Genomic DNA, 8,279 nt, shown 5'->3' with positions numbered 1-8,279 from the left:
ATTATAATTAGTATACGATTGAGGGTTGGGGGAGGAATTTTATAAGCTCAGGGATCTTTTTGAAAAAAAAAAGAGGGATGATGGGATAATAGATTTGTAATTGTGAGTTACTGTTTTTAGACAAATATATTGGTATCGATTCTTGTATATTGATACAAAGTTAAATTATATTGACTATTGTATGCATGCATGTTTCTACCTCTGTTTAAAACATTCTTATGTATTGACATATATTGTATTCATATATATATTGTATATATTTACCATATTGCAGTGTACATTTCTACCTCTGATTAAGATACTTATATAATGTTTGTGTATTGATATATATTTACCATATTGCAATGTATATTTGTACAGTGTTTATATTTGGAGGTCATTATCCTCATTTGTTACACAGTTGTTTATTGTCTTAGTCTTTAAGTTAGATAGATATTGAGAATTATATAGATAAATAGTCATCTAAGTTTGTCATTTATAATTAGACTAATCAGGTTCTCTAGATATATAGAGATTATACTCAGTATAGATAGATAATCTTCGACCTCTTCAAAGAGCTGTAGAAAATGGCCTTTAATCTAACTCAGAGTTTTGTGGTAGTGAGACACAATTGCTCCTGGCAACACCACTCTATTCCCGAGAGAATGTTGAGCACCAAAGACACTCCACCTGGAGCATTTCTTTTTGGCAGAACTGGCCTTGGGGCAAAGAAATTCCCATACCTCAACCACTGACAGAGATACAGAGCGTGCATCAATGGATAAAACAGGGCTGTCTTATCCTGCCAAGACATGGTAAGATAGTTTTGAAAAGTTGCTTGCCTTTGAAAATGGTGTGTCAGTTATGTTAGGCCTTAGGCAAAGTTGGTTGCTTCAACGCTGCTAATGTGACTTTGGGTGATTGCCTAGGTAGCTAGTTGTCTCTGTGATTTGTTGCATGTTTTGGAAGTTGTTTTACTGAACTTCCTAATTACCCAGGTAACCTTATTTCCCTTCTCAGATCTTTGATGGGGTTGAAGACTATATAAATGTAGTTACTTTCTCTCATGACTTGGCCAAGTTATTTATTATACAAGACCTAAGCTAGTTAGAATAGGATATTTGTACTTATTGTATATAATTTCATAGTAGGTTTAGAACTCTCTTATTTAAACAGAAGGGGGAGGTGTTGCGGGAGGTCCTCCCACTCCTCCAGCCAATAGCCGCTGAGATACCAGCCCATTGGGGCGTGGTCTCTCTCCCTTTAAAAAAGCAGCCACTTCCCTCTCCTGTCTCTCTTCACTTCCTGCTCTGCCGGCGACTAGATTCCTGGTTGCGTTGCGTAGAGGGCTGTTGCCTGGGACAGTGATCTGTAAGTTTTTTCCCCTTTAAATAAATATCACCCTATTAATCATAATCCCAAATTGGTGTGGCATTGTTTGTGACTTACGCCTTCAGTAATAGGAGCAGTGGGGCTGTGTCCCCAGCACCCCGGCCGCCTGCTAGCTTATGCCCCAAATAAAAACACACAAACTGTATTCATTTAAAGACTGCTTGGCCCATTATATCTAGCCTCTTTTCGGCTAACTCTCGTACCTGGACTAGCCCATTTCCAATCATGTGTGTAGCATCAGTTTTACTGGGAAAGATTCATCTCACAGTATGTCCCCCTTTTTTCTTTTCAAAACAAAAACCCTAAATTTAGTATTCTTTATTTAGTTTTATTTTTCCTGAATATTATCCATAACAACTTGTAACCAACATGCTAAACAACAACAAATATTCATAATCCATTTTGTGGGAATGTGGGTGTACTTTTCTAGGCTACTTCCTGCTAAATGGGAGTGTTGGTACTCTTATGGGGACCCAAAGAAAATTTAGGATCATGTTCAAGTCCTGACTGGAGTATTCTGTGAGGCTTGATCATCACAGCCAGAGGCCCTGAAGCTGTTCTGGATACAGAACTCAGAAGAAACTGCAACAGAGGTTCTCTAAAATAGTCAACCTTCTGGGCCATTTGTTCCCATTGGAGATTTTTTCAGTGGGTCTTCCTCAATCAATCCTTATTTTTCTTACTCATGATTTCCTGTAGAATCAAAAGCAAAATCTCTTCTCCAAAGTAACAAGTAAGATATCTTTTAATCTAAAATTTGAAGTCAATGCACTTTCAAAATATATAGGTTAGATTAATTTAGCAGTATTTATAATCAAATGTCTTCTAGCAGCTGTTTCTCCTTCCTCAGCAGTCAAACAATTCAAAGGCAACACAATAACGTACAGCATCCAGATTCATAGATTCTCTGGGTATTTTCCATGGCTTTATTTTTTACTCCATTTTTAATTTTTTTTTGTATTTTTGAGACTTTCTCTGTGTATCTTTGGCTGTCCTGGTTCTCACTATGTAGGCCAGGTTGGCCTCAAACTTGTAATCCTCTTACCTTTGCCTCCTTCAGCAAATCCTACCAGAATGTGCCATTACAACTGGCCTCTATGGCTGACTAGTGTGGCTACTTAGATTAAAGGTGTGTGGCACCACTGCTGGGTCTGTATGGCTGACCAGTGTGGCTGTTTTACTCTCTGATATCCAGGCAAGCTATATATATCAAAATACAAACGAAATATCACTATAATCTGATATTGCAAGTTGGCCCTCACTTAAATTTACATTTATAAGAGTTGCTATGGCCATGGTGTTTCTTCATAGAAATAGAACAAGGGTTAAATGCACACACATAACACACACACTTTAAAAAATAATACAACTTGATTAATTTATACTACCATTCATTGTCCTCTTTTTTTGTTTGTTTTTCTTTGGGTTTTTTGTTTGTTTGTTTTAGCTTTACAAGACAAGGTTTCTCTGTGTTGTTTTGGGACCTGTCCTGGAACTAGCTCTTGTAGACCAGTCTGGTCTTGAACTCATAGAAATCTACCTGCCTCTGCCTCCCAAGTTCTGGGACTAAAGGCGTGCCCCCACTAATGCCTGGCTCATTGTCTTGTTCTTAAAACTTCCTTGTAATTCTAGACTTTTTCAGTGGATTTTAAATTCAAAATACTTTTGTTACTCAGGAGAAAATATTGGGTCATTTTTCTTGAATTTCAGATCACCTGTTATATATTAATCAATGTGGTCTAAGCCATGAGTCTGTATTAATGTAAATGAAGGGTTCTTATTACCTATACCTATTAGTTTTATTACTCCCCATTTCTTCCCATGACAGAATAATCAACTGGAGCTCAATTAGCCAAAGCCTCCGCATATGAATATTTATGAAAAGGTTTTTTTAGAACACTTTCAATTAAATAGTTTGGAAAGTAGAAAATCTTATTTTTGCTAATGGACAGGTAATTTACAATGTTTTAGATTCAAATTACATGCCCCTTACAATGTAATTTAGATATATACCCTCCAAAGCAATATTTTAGTTTCTGCCTAGAGCAAGATTGAGGAAAAAAGCAATAAAAATGGGAAAACACTGTTCTGGGATTCAATTTGAAGCAAATTTATTTTTTTTATTTTCTTTCGATTCAAATTGTGGACTCTGATGCAGCACTCTCCCAAATACCTGAGCCACATACATATAGACCACATTATGAGCAAGCAACTCTAATATTCAGTAGCACCATGTACCATCTTTCTGCTCCCTGCTTGTGAAGTAGACTGGTTGGGACTTTTCATATTATAACCCACATGTGGCACAAAATAACTAGCTCCTAAATTGGTAAGTGAATCTTAAAATGTGCTGAAGGCAAAGTAAGCTTTGGAAACTTTGGAAACTTTTGACACACTCGGAATAAGTGGGAGTGGCGTGCTTTGTTACCCAGAGTCTCCCAACTACTGCAGGTGAGGGGCAGGGACTCAGGGTATGCATATAATGTTTTCTCTATGTATCATCATGCATCTTCTGGGCTCTGAAATCATACTTCCATTCATTCCTGTTACAGGAGAACATAGGTAGCTATCCAAAGCTTGTGCCAAATGCATGCAGTAGCAGGTGCCTCCATGCTTGGTTTAGTTCATTTGCTAACCTCATACTCAAACTAGAGGTTGAGGATGACTCCTCAGTCACTACCACATCCAGGGTTGCTGTTTGGTCACCATTCCTTTCTATTTTGACTGTTTATAATGACGGCATTAGATCTATACCCAAGTGTTATAAATAATCATTGAATTGTCCAACATGGAAGCATTACTCCTGCTTTTTTTGTTATTGTTGTTATTTCTTTAGATGCAGTGGTCTTTTTTTTTTTTGTTTTACAAAAACTTTAAGGCTTAAGTTTGACTTATTTTAGGAAAGCATGTTTTAAATCTTACATTTAAATAACACTATATGGGCATGGAATTTGAAGCCACCTGGGTCACAGGAGCCTTCTGTGGCTAGAGCCATAGTGATCATTAGAGTACTTTCTGGATGCATTTAACAAACTTGCATGTCCTTGGCTGTAGCCTTCTTTATAATAAGGGATTTTCCTTTACCGACCACCAAAGGTTTTATTCTTAGAACTCAATCATTGTTTCCTTGGCTCTTATTTCTCTAAGAAGACTCATCAAGAACATGCTGAATGAAGAAGAGATACACGAACCTAAAGGCAACATTTATGAAATGGAAATTTTTCCAGAACTCTCGAGAGTAACTTAGGAAAACCACTGCTATAATTTTCATTTGAAAGGATAGAATTCTTGGTGTATATAAAATAACTGACCTACATTTATTATTTTTGGGACCTATAAATTATGCTTTACTTTGAGTGTTCTCTGCAGTTAATTAGAAACGAAATTCATTGGTTAGTTTCTCATGTGTGATATTAGAAATATATTAATCTGTGCATTAGCATTATTTCTTTTCTGTTTTTTTTTTTTGAGAATGGGTTTTTGGGTAGCCCTGACTGTCCTGAAACTCACTCTGTAGAACAGACTGGTCCCAAACTCACAAAATTTCACCTACCTCTGGGATGTAGGTGAATCCACATCTTCTTGCATGTTGGGATGAAGGTGTGCACTACCACTGCATAGGTACTGACATTATTTTTAAATTACATTTCATGAGTCAATTTGTGGCTTTCAAACAAAGAGTATTTTGGATAATTTGAATTTTAAGACTATCAGTAATCATTACAACATAGCATTCATCAGAAACTTAATTGTGTAGTGTGACAAGTCTGTTTGATATCTATATAGCAAAATCATGATTATTGGAATGACTATTTATGAACATTATTTGTTTTGGAGGGGAAGGCATTCTCCAATGCTACCATAATGTGTCAGTGTAATATCAGCCCCAGTCCTCTAAATTCTCTGTCCATGAACTGAGAAAAAGAGGTTGAAGGTCCCCATTTTTATCACCATTCCTATGGACTGTTTTCTTGTGATCCATAAGCAACCATGTGAGCTAAGTCCATGCTGATTACTAGAGTCAGAATTAGTCTAGTTTGGTTGTTGAGAACTTGAAATGACTAGTGTAAACTAAGATAGTTCATGTGACATAAAAACTGAGTTTTGAAGACAGAGGAAAAAATCACAAATTCTGCTTAAATTTTTTTATAATTATTACCTCCCTATAATCTTTTTGATATATGAGACTAACTAAAATATACTATTGGAATTATTTTGACTGTTTTAGACAAACTTTTAGAGGCTATAGTAAAATTACAGCATTTCTCCCTTTCCTTTCCTTTCTCAATACCTCCTCCCCCATATACCTCTCCCTACTCTCCATCAAATTCACGGCCTTTCTTTCTTTCATTAATTGCTATTGAATGCATTTATGTGTATGTAAATATAGATATATTTCTAACTATAACTTGTTCAGTCTGTATAATGTTACTTTTTTTAATTTTTATTGATAAAAGGAGAATAAAAAAAAACAAGTTTCCACCTCCTCCCAGCCTCCCATTTCCCTCCCCCTCCTCCCCCCCTCCTCCCCCTCCCCCCCACTCCTCTCCCGCTCCCTCTCCAGTCCAAAGAGCAGTCAGGGTTTTCTGCCCTGTGGTAAGTCCTAGGTCCTCCCCGCTCCGTCCATATCTAGGAAGGTGAACATCCAAACTGGCTAGGCTCCCACCAAGCCAGCACATTAAGTAGGATCAAAACCCCGTGCCATTGTCCTTGGCGTCTCATCAGCCCTCATTGTTCACCATGTTCAGAGAGTCCAGTTTTATCCCATGCTTTTTCAGTCACAGTCCAGCTGGCCTTGGTAAGCTCCCAGTAGATCAGTTCCACTGTCTCAGTGGGTGAGTGCACCCCTCGTGGTCCCGACTTCCTTGCTCATGTTCTCCCTCCTTCTGCTCCTCATTGGGACCTTGGGAGCTCAGTCCAGTGCTCCAGTGTGGGTCTCTCAACCTACCCCTGGACCCAGCAATACCACTCTTGGGAATATACCCAAGATATGCTCTATCATATGACAAAAGCATTTGTTCAACTATGTTCATAGCAGTATTATTTGTAATAGCCAGAACCTGGAAACAACCTAGATGCCCTTCAATGGAAGAATGGATGAAGAAAGTATGGAATATATACACACTAGAGTACTACGCTAGTAAAAAACAATGACTTCTCAAATTTTGCATGCAAATGGATGGAAATAAAAAACACTATCCTGAGTGAGGTATCCCAGACCCAAAAAGATGAACATGGGATGTACTCACTCATAATTGGTTTCTAGCCATAAATAGGGGTCACGGAGTCTACAATAGGTGAACCTAAAGAAGCTAAGTAAGAAGGTGAACCCAAGGAAAAACATATAGTTATCCTCTTGGCTAAGGGAAGTAGACAAAATTGCCGGGGAGAAAATTGGGATCTTGGGGGTGGAGTGGGATGGGGGTAAGGGGAGATGGGGAGAGAAAAGGTAGAAGGGAAGGAGGGGGGGGACTTGGGGAAACAGGAGGATTGGGACAAAGGAAGGTTGGATAGGGGAGCATGGAACCACAATTCTTAGTTAAGGGAGCCACTTTAGGGTGGGCAAGAGACTTGACCCTAGAGGGGCTCCCAGGTGCCCAAGCTGAGGTCCCCAGTTTGCTCCTTGGGCAGCTGAGGATAGGGAACCTGAAATGACCCTATCCTAGAGCAATACTGACGAATATCTTGCAATGTTACTTTTATATATACTTTCAGGGCTGACCATTTGGCACTGGACAGCCAATCAGTGTCTCCTCCCTGAAATGTCCACCTCCTCCCTTCCTAGTTTCCCTCATCTGCCTATAGTTCTTGGTGTACGGTTAAGTCCTTGCAGACTTTCCTTGTTCACTTTGACAGTTCCATTTCTGTCCTCCTCATCTTTTTATTTGACTTACTCATGAATTGTGTGTGTGGTTTCCATTTTATTCATGGTTGGTTTTGTTTCTTTTATAACAAGTGCTGTTGGTAGAAAGCCTCTTCTAAATTATTTTTATGTGTAGTTTGTTTGTTCACATTCTTTATGTAGTGTTTTGATGAGCAGATATACTATAGATCTAGAGTCTATGGAGGGGACCAGGAAGGAAATAAATAAAGCCTTAAAACCAGAGAAATGGCTGGTGAGCAATGAGATAGAGAAGGGGTGAGCTTTCTGACTTTCTTACTAGATTGCTGTGGTGCAGAGACCCATGTAGGAGTGGGTTTGGAAGTAGAATCACAGTGTCCAATGACTCACGTGTGTCAGAAACAAGTTTTAAAAAGTGTGGCTCACAAACCCTGCTTTAGCAACATGGTGACACTCTGTTCTATCCCTGTGTTCATGCTATAATGAAAGTACCTCCGCACAGGATGTTCAAGAAGCACATAACTTATTCAGTTCTAAGTCATTCCCATCATCTATAGTCTTGTTCTCTATAGTTCTAATTAGGCATCGTCAACCATAATACTAACACATTAAATAAAATGTTCCAGAAACAGATGAGCCATAGGTTTTCAATTGCACACCATTCTGAGAAATATGATGGAATCTTGTTCCAGCATTCCGTCTGCTTTCCATGCAAACCACCCTGGCCCAGCACATCTGTGCTTTATGTGCTATCAGTCCATCAGGTTTTTAGCATCTGTCTCCATTTGCAGATCCATCGTCACAATACCGTGTAGGAGTTATCACCTTATGTACCTTTGATTACAGTATATGGCTATAGTTATTCTGTTTTGTTGTTACTGACATTTTTTTTACTGTACCTCATTTGTTAATTAAAGTTTATGGCAGGGTCTATGCATGAGGAAATCATCTCCACACATATGCTTTAATAAAATCTGTACTTCAGGAATCTGTTCAAGGTGTTGGAACAGAACCTGTTGGGGAACCAGGGACGGCTATGCTTGGCTTTGCTCTTTTTGGGTCTTTG

Source organism: Microtus pennsylvanicus, chromosome 4 (assembly GCF_037038515.1).
Source record: "Microtus pennsylvanicus isolate mMicPen1 chromosome 4, mMicPen1.hap1, whole genome shotgun sequence".
Taxonomy (NCBI): Eukaryota; Metazoa; Chordata; class Mammalia; order Rodentia; family Cricetidae; genus Microtus; species Microtus pennsylvanicus.
Note: the sequence above shows the minus strand (reverse complement) of the source record.